Source organism: Oryx dammah, unplaced genomic scaffold, assembly GCF_014754425.2.
Source record: "Oryx dammah isolate SB20612 unplaced genomic scaffold, SCBI_Odam_1.1 HiC_scaffold_27, whole genome shotgun sequence".
Classification (NCBI taxonomy): Eukaryota; Metazoa; Chordata; class Mammalia; order Artiodactyla; family Bovidae; genus Oryx; species Oryx dammah.
In genome coordinates this window covers 81438936-81460753 of record NW_024070211.1, presented here as the reverse complement: position 1 = coordinate 81460753, position 21818 = coordinate 81438936, and positions in this window count along the sequence as shown.

Genomic DNA, 21818 nt, shown 5'->3' with positions numbered 1-21818 from the left:
ATGAATCTACCACAGGTGTACACGTGTTCCGCATCCTGAACCCCCCTCCTCCCTCCCTTCCCATACCATCCCTCTGGGTCATCCCAGTGCACCAGCCCCAAGCATCCTGTATCCTGCATCGAACCTGGACTGGCGATTCATTTCTTATATAATATTATACATGTTTCAATGCCATTCTCACATTCTAATATTGGTTTATTAAATGATAGTTGTTGTTGTTGTTCAGTTGCTAAGTTGTATCCAACTCTTTGCAACCTCATAAACTGCAGCATGCCAGGCTTCCCTGTCTTTCACCATCTCAGAGTTCACTCAAACTCAGGTCAACTAAGTCAAGGATGCCATCCAACCATCTTGTCTTCTATCATCCCCTTCTCCTCTTGCCACAATCTTTCCCAACATGAAGGTCTTTTCCAAAGAGTCAGCTCTTCACATCAGTTGGTCAAGTATTGTAGTGTCAGCATTAGTCTTTCCAATGAATATTCAGGGTTGATTTCCTTTGGGATTGACGGGTTTGATCTCCTTGCTGTCCAAGGGACTCTCAAGAATCTTATCCAGGACCACAGTCCAAAAGCATCGATTCTTTGGCACTCAGCCTTCTTTATGGTCCAATTCTTACATCCATACATGACTACTACAAAAACCATAGTTTTAACTATAAGGATCTTTGTTGGCAAAATGATGTCTCTGCCTTTTAATACATTTTGTCATAGCTTTTCTTCCAAGGAACAAGAGTCTTTTAATGTTGTGGCTGTAATAACTGTCCACAGTTACTTTGGAGCCCAAGAAAATAATATTGAAAATAATTTCCTGTGCTATATTTTTTATCCATTCTATGTATAATAGTGTATCTCTGCTAATCTCAAGCTCCCAATTTATCCGTTCTCCAGCCTCCTCCCTCTTGGCAACCACAAGCCTGTTCTTTATATTTGCAAGTCTGTTTCTGATTTGTAGAAAAATTCATTTGTGTCATATTTTATATTCCACATATAATTGATATTATTTGGTATTTGTCTTTCTCTCTCTGACTTACTTCACTTAGTATAATGATCTCTAGGGCCATTTCTGTTGCTGCGGTTAGCATTATTTCATCCTTTTCCATGGCTTCCTTATCCATTTATCTGTCATTGACATTTAGGCTGTTTCCATGTCTTGGCTATTGCAAATAATGCTGCTATGAACATAGCGGTGTGTGTATCTTTTGGGATTATAGTTTTGTCCAGATATATGCCCAGGAATAGAACTGTTGGATCATATGGAAATTCTACTTTTAGCTTTATGAGGAATCTCCTTGATATTCTCCATAGTGGCTGTACCAATTTACATTCCCACTAACAGTGGAGGGGGTTCTCTGTTCTCTACACCCTCTCCTGCATTTGTCATTTGTAGACTTTTAAATGATGACCATTCTGACCGGTGTGAGGTGAGATGTTACCTTACTATAGTTTTAATTTGCATTATTCTAGTTGCTCAGTCGTGTCCAGCTCTTTGTGACCCCGTGGACTGTAGCCCACCAAGATCCTCCGTCCATGGGATTCTCCAGGCAAGAACACTGGAGTAGGTTGCCATTTCCTTCTCCAGGAGATCTTCCAGACTCAGGGATGGAACCCAGGTCTCCCGCATTGCGAGCAGAGGCTTTAACCTCTGAGCCACCAGGGCAGACCCAGTAATTACCAGTGAGTAGTAACTGGGCAGACGGATTTTCTTCCCCCTAAGTTCCCTATACGACTATCAAGCCCAACCAAATTTGAGAACTTTGACAAAGAAGTGCTGAATTTCCACTCAAGAATTACAGCTTTAACTTCAACTGGATAAATGAAGGCACAATTTTTGTAGTTTCTGGAATTTGTTTCTTTATGTTATCATTTTTTTATGTATTCATTATATCCTTTAGGGACTGCATTTCTTTTAAATACCAGTATTATATTAGGTACTGAAGTGATGAGGAAAAATCTTAGCCCCAGACTTAGTGTAGTTGACAGTATTATGGAAGAAATTTATGAGTTAAAAGTCACTGAAATAAAGATATAATTATGAATTATAATACATGTTTTAAAGGAAAGGCATAGGTTTTGATGGGTATGTAATAAGGATCCCTGATTGAGATTGATGAGGGAGTGGGAATAATTTCTATGGAATTCTTTAAGCAGAAACCTTAAAGAATGAGTTATGAGTTATTATATTTAAAAGGGGGTGGGAGGTAACTGGATTCTGAGCAGAAGAATCAAGTCGTACAAAATCCTGGAGTAAGAAAGAATTTGAGGAAATGAAAAAAAGCAACATGTTGGAAGAGAAGATGAAAGATTAGTAAAAAGTAACAGTGGAGAAGTAACAAATGTTAGTTGAGCAGGGTTTGGACACCTTGCTAAGAGTTTAGATTTTTTTTTAATTTAAATTTATTTATTTTAAATTGTTATTTTTTTCTTCATAATAGGTACTATTAAAATAACACTTAGCTTTTGTGGCAAAGCAAATTGCCCTACACAGAACAGCATTTCAAAGTTATAAAATTAAGGACTTATTTTGTTTCTAAAACATATTTCTTAGAGTACTACTGATATAATTTATAGAAAATGTACAGTGCCTGGACTTACTAATTTTTTTTTTAAGTAAGTTGACGAACCATTAGCAGCAGACAGTACCATGAAAACACACTTATAATACATCAGTGATGGCTATAAGGAAGATGAGGGCTTAGATCATGACTAGACCTTCTTCCTAGAAATATCCAGCTTTAAGCTTCAACTCTGAGTTACAGTGCACCCAGTTCTTGTTGTCTACATGACATTAGTGGATTACCTCAAACTAGTCAATGTTTCTTATTAGGTTTTTAATCTTATAGGATTATTAAAATAACAGTTTTCTGATTTATTGGCTTATTTTCTGGGATTTAGAATTTGGAAAAACACTGAAATTTCCATAGAAATGGCAGAAGAATAAATGCATGAAACACTGAATGAGGGGAGGATGTTGGTTCTTATTGCTATTTAAAACAGGTTATAGGATTATGGGGTTTTTGTGTTTAGTTCTCATATTTGATGAACATTAAGCACTTAAAATAGTACCTCAAAAACTTTAAATGCTGAATGATTTTATGTGTAATTATTATTGTTGAAGCAACTATTTGATGAAATAGTCTTTTACTGAGCCAAGGATCTGGTTGAGAAAAGAGGGGAAAGGTGAAGAGTTCCATTTGGGGTGTGAAGTTTAAAATGCCTATTGAATCCTCTAATCAAAGAAGTAGTTGGGGATAGGATGGGTGTAGTTAATAAAAGTCTAATTTGGAGAAATATATATTACTTGTATATAGATAGTATTTAAATTTACAAATGAGATAAAGCACATACACAAGTAGTACAGCATGAGGAAAGAAGAAGCCCAGGCTCAGGCGCCAACTGAGATTTCTGGTTATCTGTATATCTCCTGAACTGCATTTTCCACTTATATCATTTTAACCTTTTAGTGAAAGTAGGCTGCTTTTTAGTTTTTCCTAAAGGTAGGCTACCTGGGCTTGGAAAATTACTTGGTCTAGAACCTAATATGCCTCCTAACTCTTGCTACTCTCTCCTTGAGCCTGAACCACCTATCCTCAAGTCTTTTGCTAAGCTCCTGTCCCAATTTGATTGGATTCAGAACTTTGTCATTGACCTTAAGAGCTGCCCCTTTTTTACCTACTCTGCTGCATTCACTGCACTGGGCAGTCTTGATCACACACTGAATCAAGCCCTTGATGGCCACATGATTTTGAAGCCCTCCCTATTCTTGACCCACCCTATATTCTGTTTGTGTACTTCTCAGAATGCATTATGATCATCTGCATTATGATATTACCGATGTGTTGACAATATTTGCATAAGGCAGTCATTTTATGAGAGGAGGCATTGAATCATGAAGGAAAATAAATGTATTTTGTATTATTTCTGTTTTAAATATTTTTAAACCTTAGCTTTATTGGTCATACAGAAATATCGCAGGATAGAGCCAGAAGAATTTGTTGTGATTTAACTAATATAAGTTTTACCAACAATATGCAGTATAATTTTAGGCAAATAACAATATCTCTGTTTTTCATCAGAAAATTAAATGTGATAGTATTTTCACAGGTGCTTCTAACATATTGGTAGAACAAAACGAAGTGAACTTGATTTATAAATTGCAGTTGCTAAATGAATTAAATCTGTTATTGACATGACTGATGAACATATTTCCCAAAACAAAATAGTTAGTATTCTTCTCTGTTTATAGTTTTGTGTTTAACATACATAATTACTTTTAATTTATTTTCTTAAGTAAAAGAAAAATTTAAGAACTTTGAGTGCAATGGACACAATGTGTTCTTTCAAAAGAAGCTTTAATTCCAATGTGACTTGATTTAGAGATAGGACATATGAGGAAATAATTAATGTTAAATGCAGTCATAGAGTGGGGAACTAATTCAATATAATTAGTATTTTTATGAGAGGAAACATAAGAGTGTTCTATTTCTATATACACAGAAAGAAGTCATGTAGTAATACAGCAACAAAGGCAGCTATCTGAGCATTAGGAAGAAAGCTCTTCCAGAAATCAAACCCTGCTGGACCTTGAACAGGAACTTCCAGATTAAAGAGTCATAAATTTCTTTTGCCTTTAAAAAATTATTTATGTTTCAGATGGATCATGGTGGGAAGGTCTGACAGAATGTGGTCCACTGGAGAAGGGAATGGCAAACCATTTCAGTATTCTTGCCTTGAGAACCCCATTAACAGTATGAAAAGGCAAAAAGATAGGACACTGAAAGATGAACTCTCCAGGTCAGTAGGTACACAATAAGTTACTGGAGATCAGTGGACAAATTACTCCAGAAAGAATGAAGAGATGGAGCCAAAGCAAAAAACAACTCTAAGTTACGAATGTGACTGGTGATAGATCAAGGTCCGATGCTGTAAAGAGCAGTATTGCATAAGAACCTGGAATGTTAGGTCCATGAATGAAGGCAAATTGGAAGTGGTCAAACAGGAGATGGCAAGAGTGAAGATCGACATTCTAGGAATCAGTGAACTAAGATGGACTGAAATGGGTGAACTTAACTCAGATGACAATTATATCTACTACTGTGAGCAGAAAACCCTTAGGAGAAATGGAGTAGTCATTGCAGTTAACAAAAGAGTCCGAAATGTAGTACTTGGATGCAATCTCCAAAACAACAGAATGATCTCTGTTAGTTTCCAAGGCAAACCATTCAATATCACAGTAATACAAGTCTATGACCTGACAGTAATGCTGAAGCTGAATTTGAAGAATTCAGTGAAGACCTACAAGACCTTTTAGAACTAACACCCAAAAAGGATTTCCTTTTCATTATAGAGGACTGGAATGCAAAAGTAGGAAGCCAAGAAACACCTGGATAACGGGCAAATTTGGCCTTGGAGTACAGAATGTAGCAAAGCAAAGGCTAATAGAGTTTTGCAAAAAGAATGCACTGGTCATAGCAAACACCCTCATCCTACAACACAAGAGAAGACTCTACACATGGACATCACCAGATGGCCAAACGAAATCAGATTGATTATATTCTTTGCAGCCAAAGATGGTGAAGCTCTATACCATCAGCACAAACAAGACTGGGAGCTGACTGTTGCTCAGATCATGAACTCCTTATTGCCAAATTCATACTTAAATTGAAGAAAGTGGGGAAAACCACTAGACCATTCAGGTACCTAAATCAAATCCCTTATGACTATACAGTGGAAGTGAGAAATAGATTTAAGGGACTAGATCTGATAGACAGAGTGCCTGATGAACTATGGACAGACGTTTGTGACATTGTACAGGACACAGGTATCAATACCACCCCCAAGAAAAAGAAATGCAAATAAAGCAAAATGGCTGTCTGAGGAGGCCTTACAAATAGCTATAAAAAGAAGAGAAGTGAAAAGCAAAGGATAAAAGGAAAGATATACCCATTTGAATGCAGATTTCCAAAGAATAGCAGGGAGAGATAAGAAAGTCTTCCTCAGCAATTAATTCAAAGAAACAGAGGAAAACAATAGAATGGGAAAGACTAGAGATCTCTTCAAGAAAATTAGAGATACCAAGGGAACATTTTATGCAAAGATGGGCTCAATAAAGGACAGAAATAGTATGGACCTAGAAGCAGAAGATATTAAGAAGACATGGCAGGAATACACAGAGGAACTGTACAAAAAAGATCTTCACAACACAGATAATCACGATAGTGTGATCACTCACCTAGAGCCAGACAACCTGGGATGTGAAGTCAAGTGGGCCTTAGGAAGCATCACTAGGAACAAAGCTAGTGGTTGTGATGGAATTCCAGTTGAACTATTTCAAATCCTTAAAGATGGCTTTAAAAGTGCTGCACTCAAAATGTCAGCAAATTTGGAAAACGCAGCAGTGGCCTCAGGACTGGAAAAGATCAGTTTTCATTCCAATCCCAAAGAAAGGCAATGCCAAAGAATACTCCAACTACTGCATAATTGCACTCATCTCACATGCTAGTAAAGTAATGCTCAAAATTCTGCAAGCCAGGCTTCAGCAATATGTGAACTGTGAACTTCCAGATGTTCAAGCTGATTTTAGAAAAGGCAGAGGAACCAGAGATCAATTTGCCAATATCTGCTGGATCATCGAAAAAGCAATAGAGTTCCAGAAAAAAAAACATATATTTCTTTGACAATGTGGATCACAATAAACTGGAAAATTCTGAAAGAGATGACAATACCAGATCACCTGACCTGCCTCCTTAGAAACCTGTATTCAGATCAGGAAGCAATAGTTAGAGCTGGATATGGAGTATGCCAAGGCTGTATACTGTCACCCTGCTTATTTAACTTATATGCAGAGTACATAATGAGAAACGCTGGGCTGGAGGAAGCACAAGCTGGAATCAAGATTGCTAGCAGACATATCAATAACCTCAGATATGAAGATGACACCACCCTTATGGCAGAAAATGAAGAAATACAGACCCTTTGATGAAAATGAAATAGGAGATTGAAAAGTTGGCTTAAAGAAAAGATCAAGGTATCTGGTCCCATGACTTCATGGGAAATAGATGGGGAAACAGTGGAAACAGTGGCTGGATTTATTTTGCAGGGCTCCAAAATCACTTCAGATGGTGATTGGATGGACTGGTTGGATCTCCTTGCAGTCCAAGGGACTCTAAAGAGCCTTCTCCAACACCACAGTTCAAAAGCATCAGTTCTTTGGCACTCAGCTTTCTTTATAGTCCAACTCTCACATCCATACATAACTACTAGAAAAAACCATAGCCTTGACTAGACGGACCTTTGTTGGCAACGTAATGTCTCTGCTTTTTAATATCTTGTCTAGGTTGTTCATAACTTTCTGACCAAGGAGTAAGTGTCTTTTAATTTCATGGACTGGAAGGATAATTGTTTTACAATATTGTGTTGGTTTCTGCCACATATCAACATGAATCAGCCATAGGTATACATATGTCCCCTCCTTATTCAACCTGACTCCCACTTCCCATTCCATCAGTACAGTTCAGTTCAGTTCAGTCTCTGCTTTTCAATATGCTCTCTAGGTTATATCGCCCCTATAAGTTGTTACAGAGCCCCATTCTGAGTTCCTTGAGTAAGGCAGCAAATTCCCATTGACTGTCTATTTTATATATGGTAGTGTATGTTCCCATGTTACTCTCTGCATTTGTCCCACCCTCTCCTTCCTTCCCCTACCCCCATGTTCATAAGTCTGTTCTCTATGCTTGTGTCTCTTTTGCTGCCCTGCAAATGGGTTCATCAATAGTGTTTTTCTACATTCCATGTATATGTGTTAATATACAATATTTGTTTATATCTTTCAGACTTAACGTCACTCTGTATAAGAGGCTCCAGGTTTATCCACCTCACTAGAAGTGATTTGAATGTGTTCATTTTTATGGCTGAATAATATTGCATTGCATATATGTACCACAGTTTATTTATCCATTCATCTATTGATGGATATTGAGATTCTTCCATGTCATCGATATTGTAAATAGTGCTGCAGTGAACACTGAGGTAAACATAACTTTTTCGATTTTGGTTTCCTCAGAGTGTGGAAGAATCTTCATACTGTCTTCCACAGTGACTGTCTCAATTCACATTCCCAACAGTACAAGAGGATTCCTTTTCCTCCACACCCTCTCCAGCATTTATTGTTTTTACATTTTTTATGATGGCCATTTCTGACTGGTGTGTGGTGATATTTCATTGTAGTTTTGATTTGCATTTCTTTAATAATGAGTGATATTGGGCATCTTTTCATATGTTTATTAGCCATCTGTATGCCTTCTCTGGAGACATGTCTCTCTATGTCTTTTGCCCACTTTTTAATTGAGTTTTTTGTTTTTCTGGTATTGAGTTGTATGAGTTGTTTGTACATTTTGGAAATTAATCCATCAGTTGTTTCATTTGCTGTTATTTTCTCCCACTCTTAGGGTTGTCTTTTCACCTTGTTTATAGTTTCCTTTGCTGGGAAAAAGCTGTTAAATTTGATTAGGTTCCACTTTTTTAAATTTTTTTTTAATTTACATTACTTTAGGAGGTGGGTCATAGAGGATATTGCTATGATTTGTGTCATAAAACATTCTGCCTGTGTATTCCTCTTAAGAGTTTTATAGTTCCTGGCCTTACATTTAGGTCTTTGATCCATTTTGAGTTTATCTTTCAATATGGTGTTATAAGATGTTCTGATTTCTTTCTTTTACATGTAGCTGTCCAGTTCTTCCAGCATCACTTATTGAAGAGACTATCTTTTCCCCATTGTATATCCTTGCCTCCTTTTTAAAAAATAAGGTGTCCATAGGTGTGTGCGTTTTTCTCTGGGCTTTCTGTTTTGTTCTGTTGGTCTGTGTGTCTGTTTTTTTTGCTGGTAGCATACTGTCTTGAAGACTGTAGCTTTGTAGTATAGTCTGAAGTCAGGAAGGTTGATTCCTCCAGCTCCACCCTTGTTTCTTGAGGTTGCTTTGTCTATTTGGAGTCTTCTGTGTTTCCATACAAATTGTGAAAATTTTTGTTCTAGTTCTGTGAAAAATGCAGTTGGAACTTGACATGGATTGCATGTAATCTATAGATTATACTTGGCAGTATAGTCATTTTCACAATATTTGTTCTTCCATCCCAGGAACAGGGAATATCCCTCCATCTGTTTATGTCATCTGTGATTTCTTTCATCAATGTCTTATAGTTTTCTGTATACAGCTCTTTGAGAGATATAAATTTTGTGTTACTTAAGTCACCCAAACAATAACGTTTTGTTATGGCCAGTAAACCTAATTAGCTACATTATTTTGTGTGAAATGATCATTTTCTGTGCTCCCCAAATTTCTGGTAACATTATTATCATATTTACATGATATTAAATTTGGCCTTGCATTATAGTCTTATCACTTGAATGCAATCTTTGAGGGCTAGAGCTATAAGCTTTTTCAAGTTTGTATCCCCATAATGAAGATATTGTTTAACATAGTAGGTGATTAGTAAGTGCTGCTTATTCAAGTAATGTTACATATAAGCTCTAGGTCTGTTAACATAGAAGAGTTTTATTCTGTTTTTTTTTTTTTTTTTTTTTTCACGTAATGATAGTTCTGGGTCCATTTTTTAAAATATGATTTTCTTGATTGCTTTTGAGGCTTTGATTACCTAGTTTGCTGATAGTGCTTTAATGTGATCCACACTTCATAGTGAATAGGATTTGTTGCCATAGAATTACATCACAATCATTATTCTTCAATAACCTCTTGTCCAATTAATATACTAAGTAATATGAAAAGTACTGATTTCTTGGTAAGTAACTACACTAGCTTAGACATAAAGTCAAGAATCTAATTTTATAAAAGAGGAAAAGTGTATAATCCAGTACTCAGACATGGAAAAAAAAAAAGATCAGAACCTTGCACAACTATTCTGCATGCAAAAGTAACAAAAGGAGAATGAGGGGCCAATGCTACATGAATGCAACAGTCAGCACGAGATTATAGTAGCATATAAAAGAGGTCACACTTACCGTTTTTAATAGTTTGACTTCATGTTTTTTTCTGATATTGGAAAACTGCAATCCTTCAGCCAATGTCATGAATGTCAGAAACAATTCAAATATGTTTCAGTTAAGCCAGCAAAAAAGGAAGAAAGGAAAAATAAATATTGTGAATATGTGTTATATTGTGGTTTGTGGGTGAATACATAAGAAAACTAGAAGTTAATATGGACAATTCCATTGTCAGTTTTCAGTGGCTTAAGGGAAGATAGTCTTGATCTTTTGCTAGGTTATTAACACTAACACTTTTTGCTTTCTGCAAAAAGACAAGGTACTAAAATCCTGTTACTCACTATCTAGTGATAACATTTAGAAGAGAGGATTTTTAGTTAAAATGATGTTTCCTAATTTGGTGCTCAGCTGACAGTGACTTTCTTACTGGATGTTGATAGCTATACGGTGGAGAAAAATAGTGTTTGGAAGTCAAGTAACTTTGGATGCCAATAACAGATAACAGAGTGTGTGTGTTAGTCGCTAAGCTGTGTCTGACTCTTTGCAACCCCATGGACTGTTGCCTGCTAGGCTCCTCTGTCCACAAAATGCCTCAGGCAAGGATACTGGAGTGGGTTGCCACTCTCTTCTCCAGGGAAATATTCCTGACCCAGAGATTGATCCCTAGTCTCACACATACAGGCAGATTCTTTACAAATTGAATGACTGGGGCTTCTCCCATGGCTCAGTGGGGAAAGAATCCCCCTGCAATGCAGGAAATACAAGAGTCATGGATTCAATCCCCGGGCCAGAAAGATTTCCTTAAGGAAGAAAATGGCAACACATTCTGGTATTCATGCCTGAAAAATCCATGGACAGAGGAGCCTGGCAGGCTATAGTCTAAAAGGTCACAAAGAGTCATACATGATGAAGCAGAAGCATCACTGGTTTTAAGATAACAAAAGAAATATATTATTAGCATATCTAAGTCTCGGAAAATTTTTTCAATAATATGCAATATAGATCTCTTGAGCAGGAGAAGAAACACAGTCTTAAGCACTGAACTATCAGGTAAATTTGCAACATATTCTTAAAAGGACTCTAATTCCTTTTATTGTAAAATTATATTTAGAAATTAATATCCAGATACAAAGCATGTGCATTGCTACTGGGTCAAAAGTTTCATGAGAGTTTTAATAAAACTATGATGATTGAAAATCATTCCTAAAATATCTAGAATTTTCACATAATTTCTATAGTGTAAAGAGATTTTAATATAGCATTTTTTCACCTGGTATTAATAGATGCTATACTTTTTTCAACTTATTTTTCATATTCTTAATAAGATTCTTATTCTTTAAAAAAAAATAATATGAGTAATCTACTATGCTTGTTTATTTATTTATTTTTCTATCATGTGGCTTGTGGGATCTTAGTTCCTTGACCAGGGATTGAATATGGGCCCCTTGCTTTGGAAGCATGGAGTCTTAACCACTGAACTGCTAGGGAAGTCCCTCAAGTAATTCTTATTCTCCTTAATAATGACTTCAAAGCACAAGAGTAGGGGTGTTGGCACTTTGGATATTATCTTATTGTGCCTTTGTTGTTGTTGTTCAGTCTCCAAGTCATGTCTGACTCTTTGCAATTCCATTGACTGCAGCATGCCTGGCTTCCCTAGCCTTCACTATCTCCTGGAGTTTGCTCAAAATCCTGTCCATTGAGTCAGTGATGCCATCCCACCATCCCATCCTCGGTCACCCCTTCTCCTCTTGCCCTCAATCTTTCCCAGCATCAAGATCTTTTTTGTGCCTAATTTATAGATTAAACTTCATCATAGTTATGATTGTAAGGGAAAAACATAGTACATATAAAGTTTGGTATCATCTGAGATTTCAGGCATCTACCTCACATCTTGGAATGTATCCCCCATTGATAAGGGGGGACTACTGTACTGTAACTGCATAAAGGGAGAGTTTCTTCTGCGCTTCAGACTGGTAAAAAATAACAGTTTTCTCTTTTTGCCATTCAGACTTCCATTTCTTTGTTTTTCAAAGGTACATTGTTCAACTCAGAGCAGTTGTTGAAACAGATCTCCCTAAACTCCTCATACTACTGATTCCAACTAGATGAGAATGAAAAACCCATAGGATATTATATAAGACTCTGCTTGGTTATAATTTGCCAAGAGTTAATATATCAAGATAATAAAATGTTATAGCTTTTACTTTGAGCAAAACTATAAAAAATAGAAGATATCAGATATATGTTACCATACTATGCATGAAATTGCCTATTTAGGAAGAGAAATAGTGAAATGATAATTGTTATGATGTTAAAATCTCTGAATAGCAATTGCTACATTGTCAGCAAAACCAAAATTTCCTGTTGATTTATCAGTAAGATTGCAATTTCCTTTGAGTTACATTACTACTTTTTGAGTTTTTCATCTCTTCCACCACTGAGGAAGTTGAATTTCTCTAGATGGTTTCAGTGGCTGGACAGCCAACCTGATGCTCATGCTTGTATTTTTGTTTAGGTGAACTGAGTGTAAATGACCTTCAAAGGCAATGAGGAAGAAGAAATGAAACAGGGAGGAGCTGACAGTTCTGCCTAAGAACTGCTAGAGGTTTTTGCCTGCTTTGGGTATGAGCCTATTTTATTAATAAGGCAGTAAGAATTCAAAGGAGCTTACAAACAGATTATATATACACAATTGAATCTTGAGGATATTCAACTCCTGCTAGTTGTTCCTACAAGTCACAGACTAAAACCTGGAAATGGGGGTTCAACTACATCTCAGAAACCGGGCTATAATCCCTGAGTCATGATAACCTTGGCATAGCCTTGGGAAAGATTTTTAGATATTGATTAAGAGGTGTGACACTTGAAGACAAAAGGAACTTCATAGGTATATCTGGGCTTTCTCTGAAACCGAGTCACTAATTCAGCTCACTTTCTGAAGGATACATCATTTGACATGAAAATGATTAAAATTTTCAGTTTTCCTTCTCTTAGCTTTGTAGTACAAGTGATGTAGCAGGGGACATTTCAAGCTTGGACTCATATTTTTCTCTTTTCAAAAGTCACTTGAAACAAAATATATTATCTCTAATTTTGTCAATCTATAATGGCAATCCTAAGGATTCTGTGATTGCCGTACAATGATGGTGCACTTAATGAATATGTTAAAGCTATTTAATCAGTGTTTCTATTATATATGAATATGAAACCGTTGCTTTTATTTATTAGCCCAAATGCTAATAATGAGGAAAACTAGGGCAGAGATAAATAAACTATAGAGAAATAACCACAAAGTTTCAGTGATTTAATAATTTCTGCAAACCCATACAAATGGCTTTATTGGAATTGTTGTACTTTACTGGGAAGAATACACCTACTGACTGGATGGGTCCTTCCTTCACAATAATGAAATAGGTCCTCGGAGTTCAAACTGCCATTACTCCATATTCACCTAGGGAACATGAGGAGGGAACAAGTATATAATCACCTAATGGAAGCTAAGAAAAAAAGGTTCAGCTTCTCCTTTCTATTCCCCAATGCCTTTCACAATTCTCCACTCTTATAATTATCATGGGAATTTCAGTACCAGATGTACAATTGCTTACTAAAGGAAAAGAGGACCTCAGTCAGAGCCTGATGTCTCATTCTGCCTGCCATTTCATTGCACTCAGGGTTGTCCTAGAATGTTTTATGTTTTAGAAATGTTTGTCCCAGTGCTTTGTACTTGAGTTGCACTGATCCTTGATCTCCCTTCTAGTACTTGTGTGTGGAGGCCTCCTTAGGACACTGGTCCTCTGTTTCATTGTTGCCTGCTCCAGAGTCTACCCGTCAGAGTGTTCTCTCTGCCTTGCTGTATTACATGCATCCACTGAATGACTGCCTTGGCTTTTTCACTTTGATTAATCTTCATCTCGGTTTCTGTTGTTTGGTCTATAAATTTAAATTCTTATGTTCCTTTCCCTTCAGTTAATAAAGGGAAATCAATTTAACTGTCACACAGCACAACATTTTCTATTCTTCATGCTGTAAAAGTTTTCTTCCAGGGACCAGGAAAATGTTCTTTTCCTACTAGTGGCCATCCTGGTAATATCTGATGTGTGTTTCTGGAAGAGGAAATTTTGTGTTCAAACATCGAATCCTAGCCATTGCTTTCAATCAATTGCTAATAAGAAAATCATATTCATATCTAAATGGATATTGATATTCATTGATAAATAGTAATTTTAAGAACTAGGTTTCAAGTCACAAAGTTATTTTAGCCTCCCCTATTAAAAAAACAAAACAAAATAAACTTGGAAATTTATTGGATGGATATTGAGCTATTACAGGAAACCTAAGAAAAGGAAATGCAACAGAAATTAAAAGCCATTAGGGACATAAAAATCTGTGTTATTCATTTTCTCTTCCTATATCTTCCCTGTATTCCATAGCTTCCATAGCCAGATACACTAGTATCTGTGCATTTACTCCATTTATTCTTCTTTATGTAAAAGTTATTCATTTTATGCTTTTGAGTACACTAACCACTTCCACCTCAGCTTTTGTGATCTCTTAATTCTTTTACAAATACAAAGTGTGCCAGATTCAAAGTCTGTGCAGAAAATATCTTATTGAGTCAGTTTAGCTTAGCTGTTCACCCCAAGTCTAATTATCAGTTCTATGGGTCAGTCAGTTGCCTCATCAGCAAGGGTATAAAAGGAGAGCCTCAGAGAAGAGGATCAGCTGCCCAGGCATCCCTACAGATACTACTGTTTGGTGTGTAACATTTAGAGATAGACTCCAGATTTTTATTGCACTGAAAAAAGTAATTTGCATGATGTTCTTTATGTCGGTTTTGCATGTAGATGCTTCCTCCAACAAAAGTATTTGAATGTGATTGGTACAATTAGCTCTTACCTGATAAGATTCCCTCTTGCTGTAGGGACTCATTTATAAGCACAATTTTCTCATTCTCTTTTTCTAAGCATTTGCTGTCATCCATTAGGCTAAAGATCACTTTCACTAGAGTTAATGGTTCAAGACTAACTTTCCAGTAAAATCTGTGGTCATTTATGCTACATATCGAAGGCAATGGCAACCCACTCCAGTGTTCTTGCCTGGAGAATCCCAGGGATGGAGGAGCCTGGTAGGTTGCCGTCCCTGGGGTCAAACAGAGTTGGACAAAACTGAAGCGACTTAGCGGCAGCAGCAGCAGCAGCATACTACATATGTGGTTCCCTAATTTAGTGGTTTTTAAACTTCAGCAGGTGTGAGGATTTTCTACAGGACTTGTTATAACAGTGATTACTGGGCTGTACTCCCAGAGCTCTAACTCAGCAAATCCAGGTAGCATCTGAATTTCCAGGTAGGAACTGAGAATTTGCATTTCTAACAAACTCCCAGGTGATGCTGTTGCTGTTGGTTCTAAAATTGAATTTTAAGAACCACTGACTTAACTCATCATTATTCTCATTATGAGAGAATAAAGCTAAGCAAAGGTCTTATCCTCTAACATAAGGAATCCAAGATGGGAACTGTGTTCCATGGTTCTCTTACCTATATTATACCCCCATTCTAAAATCCCTGGGCTATTAAAATTCAAGGGACATTCAAAATTGTCAGGTCCTGTCCTTTTGTTATATCTTTATATTACATTAATGAGTTTAACCACATCTATGTATCACCTCCACTATTATGTCCTTATTTTATTTACAATGAAAAACTTATATCACTTCCATATATGAAAAATAAACATCTCTTGCTTTAAATTGAAAGTAACTTTATAAATGTTTAAATGTTACTTAATTTTAAAAAGTAATAAATGTAACAGCTTCCAGATCAAATGGTTTAGAAATACATATACAGAAACAAATTATTCAGTGTGAATTTTTTTTTTAAATGCTTTTGATTCATTCTTAACTTAAATATAGAATGATTACTATCTGGCCACAGCTGTGGTAGAGTATAAAAGGAAAAATGGCAAAGAAAGGGGAAGCAAAAGAGGAGATAAAGACAAACTTCTTCTCCTTTGAATTATTGCCTAGGAACACCTTCTCTACACAGTAAATGATTAAGAATCAGAAGAGGGCAGATACATAAGTGGGTGTGGTTTTTCTGTAATATCTTTCACCATCTGTTTTTTCTTATTCCAACACACAGTAACTGTCCTCTAATAAAAAAAGCAATTTTCATAGGGAAGGACATTGTGCCAGTCTATGAAAACAATGGTGACATTTTTTGCCCTTTTGTGAAATCGATAACATTTTTCTTGAAAAATCGATTTTACAATTTGACATTGTATTTACTCTAGGTGAGGTTTTATAAGTAATAATAATCTCTGATGACTTAGTACTTTCTCCATTATATAAATCACATGAATTACAATTCATTTTATTGATTTGAGATTAGATGGGCCTCTATAAAATACTCCTAAAACTTCCTCAATTGTGTAAATGTTTCTGAGGTATATGTTCAACAAAAACCACTGTCACAGAGATAATGACACATGGTAGAGACAAAGGCCCAGCTTACATCTCAACATAGGACTGGTTTATCTAAGAGATCGAGGGATTACTATATTCAAATTAATTTCTTTGTGTAAGACACTGTTGCCATAGTTTCTTATATCACTATTTACAAACCCATTTGTAAAGGAAAAAAAAATCACAGAAAACATATCTAAGGAAATATAAAATTATGCAAACTCATGAAATATTAAATAGCCTTGAGTATACCACATTATCCTTCCATTACTCCCTCAGCCAAACTTCCAAATCTCTCAAACACTTTGGACAATCCACAACATTGTTATGAAGTTTAAATCCATTTTGATTAATCTAAATAAGAGACTACATATCTTAAAAAGTAAGATTATTGGACATATTCTGTTAAATGAGAGAAAAGTAAGATTGCCACAGGAGTTTGTTTTCAAGGAAACTGATTGAAAAACTAATATGTACCAACAAAATAAATCCAGGTCCAGATGGGTTTCCCAAGTGAATTCTACCAAGTGTTTCAAGAAGATCCTTCTCAAATTATTCAAAAAAAAAATAAAAGTAAAAGGAAGGAACACTTCCAAACTATAAGGCCAACATTGAAAAGAAAAGCATACAAGAGATTACAAAAAAAGAAAGTTTCAAATTAATATCCCTGAAAAACATAGCTGCAAAAATCTTGAGTAAGTCATTAGGAACCTTAATTCAACAATACATTAAAAGAATTATATACCGTGATAAAGTAGAGTTCATTTCAGAGATGCAAGGATGGTTTAACATTCACAAATCAATCAACATGGTACATCTTGTTAACAAAACAAAGGATCAAATCATATGATAACCTCTAGATACAGAAAAAGCTTTTGAAAAATTAAAAAAATAAAAAGACTGTCAACAAAATGGGTATAGAGGAAACATACCTCAGCATAATAAAGGCCATATATGACACAGCCAATCTCATACTCAGTGATGGAAAGCTGAAAATTTGTTCTCTGAAATCAGGAGCAAATTGTGTCACCAGTTGAAAATTGTTGCAAAATTTGAAGATTAGTAATCTGTAAACTAAACCTAGCCAGCAGTTGTGATTTAATTGGCCAAGAAAATATTTGCTGTGGCAATATCTTTTAAAGTTTTGGTAGTCAATATTGGAACCAGAATACTTTAAATGTAAAGGTGAATCTCTAGGTTCTCTTGAAACACAAATCTGGAAACACTGGACATACATATTAGCATGAGAAACGATAGATGGCAGCTAAATGGCAGCTGCTTTCTTTGATGGCGTTATGGGTTGAATTGCCATAACAAATTGCCATATTAAACTGCCAACATCTGTTGGATCATCGAAAAAGCAAGAGAGTTCCAGGGGGAAAAAATTACTTCTGATTTATTGACTATGGCAAAGCTTTTGACTGTGTGGATCACAACAAACTGTGGAAAATTCTGCAAGAGATGGGAATACCAGACCACCTAACCTGCCTCCTGAGAAATCTGTATGCAGTTCAAGAGTTAGAACTGGTCTTGGAACAACAGACTGGTTTTCAATCTGGAAAGGAATACGTTAAGTCTGTATACTGTCACCCTGCTTATTTAACTTATATGCAGAACACATCATAAGAAATGCTGGACTGGATTAAGCACAAGCTGGAATCAAGATCACTGGGAGAGAAATATAAATAACCTCAGATATGCAGATGAGACCACCCTTATGGCAGAAAGTGAAGAACTAAAGAGCCTCTTGGTGAAAGTGAAAGAGGAGAGTAAAAAAGTTGGCTTAAAGCTCAACATTCAGAAAACTACAATCACAGCATCTGTTCCCACCTCTTCATGGCAAATAGATGGAGAAACAGTTCAAACAGTGGGTGACTTTATTTTGGGGGGCTCCAAAATCACTGCAGATGTTGACTGCAGCAATGAAATTAAAAGACGCTTGCTCCTTGGAAGAAAAGTTATGACCAATCTAGACAGCATATTAAAAAGCAGAGACACTTTGCCAACAAAGTTTCATCTAGACAAAGCTATAGTTTTTCCAGTAGTCATGTATGGATGTGAGAGTCAGACTATAAATAAAGCTTAGTGTTGAAGAATTGATGCTTTTGAACTGTGGTGTTGGAGAAGATTCTTGAGAGTCCCTTGGACTGCAAGAAGATCCAACCAGTCCATCCTAAAGGAGATGAGTCCTGGGTGTTCATTGGAAGGATTGATGTTGATGCTGAAATTCCAATATTTTGGCTACAGGATGTGAAGAACTGACTCATTGGAAAAGACCCTGATGCTGGAAAGATTAAAGGTGGGAGGAGAAGGGACGACAGAGGATGAGATGGTTGGATGGCATCACTGACTCAATGGACATGAGTTAAGTATACTCTGGGAATTGGTGATAGACAGGGAGGCCTGGCTTGCTGCAATTCATGGGGTCACAAAGAGTTGGACACGACTGAGTTACTGAACTGAACTGATGGGTTGGATTGTGTCCCCTAAAAAGATTTGTTAAAGTCCTAACTCTAGGAAATTTAACTTGTGACCTTATTTGAAAATAGGCATTACAAAAAAAAAAAAAAAAAGAAAATAGGCATTACAGACGTAATTAGCTGAGGTGATATATTGGAGTAAGGTGGACCCCTGACCCAAAATGACTGGCATTCTCATAAAAATAATATCATATGAAGAGATGGAGAAGATGATGGAGACAGAAATTGGAGCTATGCAATCACAAGCCAGGAAACCCTTGGAGCCACCAGATCTTGGAAGAGGCAAGGATGAATCCTCCCCTAAAGGATTTGGAGGGTGCATGGCACTTCCAATACATTGATATTGGATTTCTAACCTCTGGATTTATGAGAGAAAATATTTCTGAAGTCTTCAGATCAGTTCAGTTCAGTTCAGTTCAGTCACTCAGTCGTGTCTGACTCTTTGTGATCCCATGAATCGCAGCATGCTAGGCCTCCCTGTCCACTCCCGGAGTTCACTCAGACTCACATCCATCGAGTCAGTGATGCCATCCAGCCATCTCATCCTCTGTCATCTCCTTCTCCTCCTGCCCCCAATCTCTCCCAACATCAGAGTCTTTTCCAATGAGTCAACTCTTTGCATGAGGTGGCCAGAGTACTGGAGTTTCAGCTTCAGCATCATTCCATCCAAAGAAATCCCAGGGCTAATCTCCTTCAGAATGGACTGGTTGGATCTCCTTGCGGTCCAAGGGACTCTCAAGAGTCTTCTCCAACACCACAGTTCAAAAGCATCAATTCTTTGGCGCTCAGCTTTCTTCACAGTCCAACTCTCACATCCATACATGACCAATGGAAAAACCATAGCCTTGAGGAGACGGACCTTTGTTGGCAAAGTAATGTCTCTGATTTTCAATATGCTATCTAGGTTGGTCATAACTTTCCTTCCTGAAATCTTAGGCTAGCCAATTTGTGGTTCTTTATAATGGAAGCCCTAGAAATCTAATACCAATGGAATTTTCAGACAGCTGGACGTAAAAATATAGTTGAATAGATGATCTGAATTTCTCTTCAAAATTCAATTAACTGTTGAATAATGTATCTAAAAATATCTTGTCCACTCACAGATAAAAGACAAGGCCTTGAATATACAAGAGGCAAGAAACAAATTGATCCCTAATAAATAAAGGAAATCCATGACTATCATTAAAAGAATGGAATAGAAAGAGTCTTCTCACTGGAAAGGAGATTACATTGAGGAAGTAAGACACTCATCTGTCTCTCCCTAAAATTTCAAGAAAAAAAAAAAATTACCTGAGATTTTCAAACATAGGGTTATAGCTTCCCTGGTTCTGGGCTTGTACTTTAAACTAAGCTAGGATTTTTTAAATTATTTTTGCTGAAGTATAGCTGATTTACAATATGTGTTAGTTTCAGGTGTACATAAAAATGTTCAAAGGCTCATGACACTTTTGGATCAATAGCAAAACCTCTAAAGAGATCCTCAACTCAAACTTTGAAAGATTACTGTAGAGAAAAATATCTCAGCCTCAGTGAATATGGAGCTTCTCAAGTTTAATTATAAATCATCAACAAGATCAAATACACTCTACCAAATATTGTAGCTTAAAACAAACAATTGCATTAAACCTTCAAGGATTTCATGCAATAGAATTATCAGACTAGACTATCAATTAAATTTAAAAGGATTAAAAAGAAATAAAAAGGAAGAAATAATCATTCAACAAGACTTACTGATTTCAGTTAACTAGCAATTATTGAAGGCCATTTGCATCAGGCATTCCACATTTTTCTAATTTCTGGGAACACAAAAATTAACCACCATCACCACTACCCTTATCACTCTTTTTAAGAGTTTATATTTTAATTGTGAGAGAGATATGAAACAAAACAAGAAAAACATGTTTTATCATGAAATGTACTATGGATTAAAACAAGGAAGGTGGATTAAGAATACTGTGAAAGACTGTGGTTCCAACTTTACATTGAAGATCAGAGAATGCTTCACTGAGAAAGGGATATTTGAACATAAAGGAGATATGTGAGCAAGTCAAATTGGTATCTGGTGGAAGAATGTTCCAGGCAGTGGGAATCAAAAATGCAGAGGTCCTGAAATGGTAGCTGTGAAATAAAAAAGCCTGTATGGCCGAATAAGGCCTAGTGATAGAAACCATAGTATTAATACTGTGCAGTGCTTAGTCCCTCTGACTCTTTGTGACCATACGGACTGTAGCCTGCCAGGCTCCTATGTCCATGACGATTCTCCAGGAAAGAATACTGGAGTGAGTTGCCATGTCCTCTTCCAGGAGATCTTCCCAACCCAGAGATCGAACCCAGGTCTCCTGCACTGCAGGCAGATTCTTTACTCTCTGAGCCATCAGTGGTAGAAAATCATGATCAAAAGGAATGATAGCCAGAAGTAAGAAAAAATATGATTCCAAAAAGTTCCAGAAAGATATAAAAAAGAACCATATTAGCACTTCTGACAAAAAAGTAATTGTTAAAATATGAAAGTCGAATGGATAATTTATCTGCAAATGAGACAACACTGAAGAAGGAATCAGAAAAATGAAAAGAAGTACTGAAGAAATAAACCAGGAAGCATTACTCAGAAGAAAAGAGATGAAAAATATAAAAGCTAGGTTGATATATTTTTTTAAAAAGTAAAGAAGTCTCACATATCTAATAGGCATTCCAAAAGATTGAAGAAATGTCATATTGGAAATTATGCTAGATTAGAATTTTTCCAGAAATTTTGGTGACACAACTTTCAAATGTAGTAAGTACAAAGAATCCTAAGCAGACTAAATGGAATACATACTCCATTCAGAAATAGCAAGTTCTGTTTGTCAATAGCAAGTCCTCTGTCTAACCTGCTTCACTCATT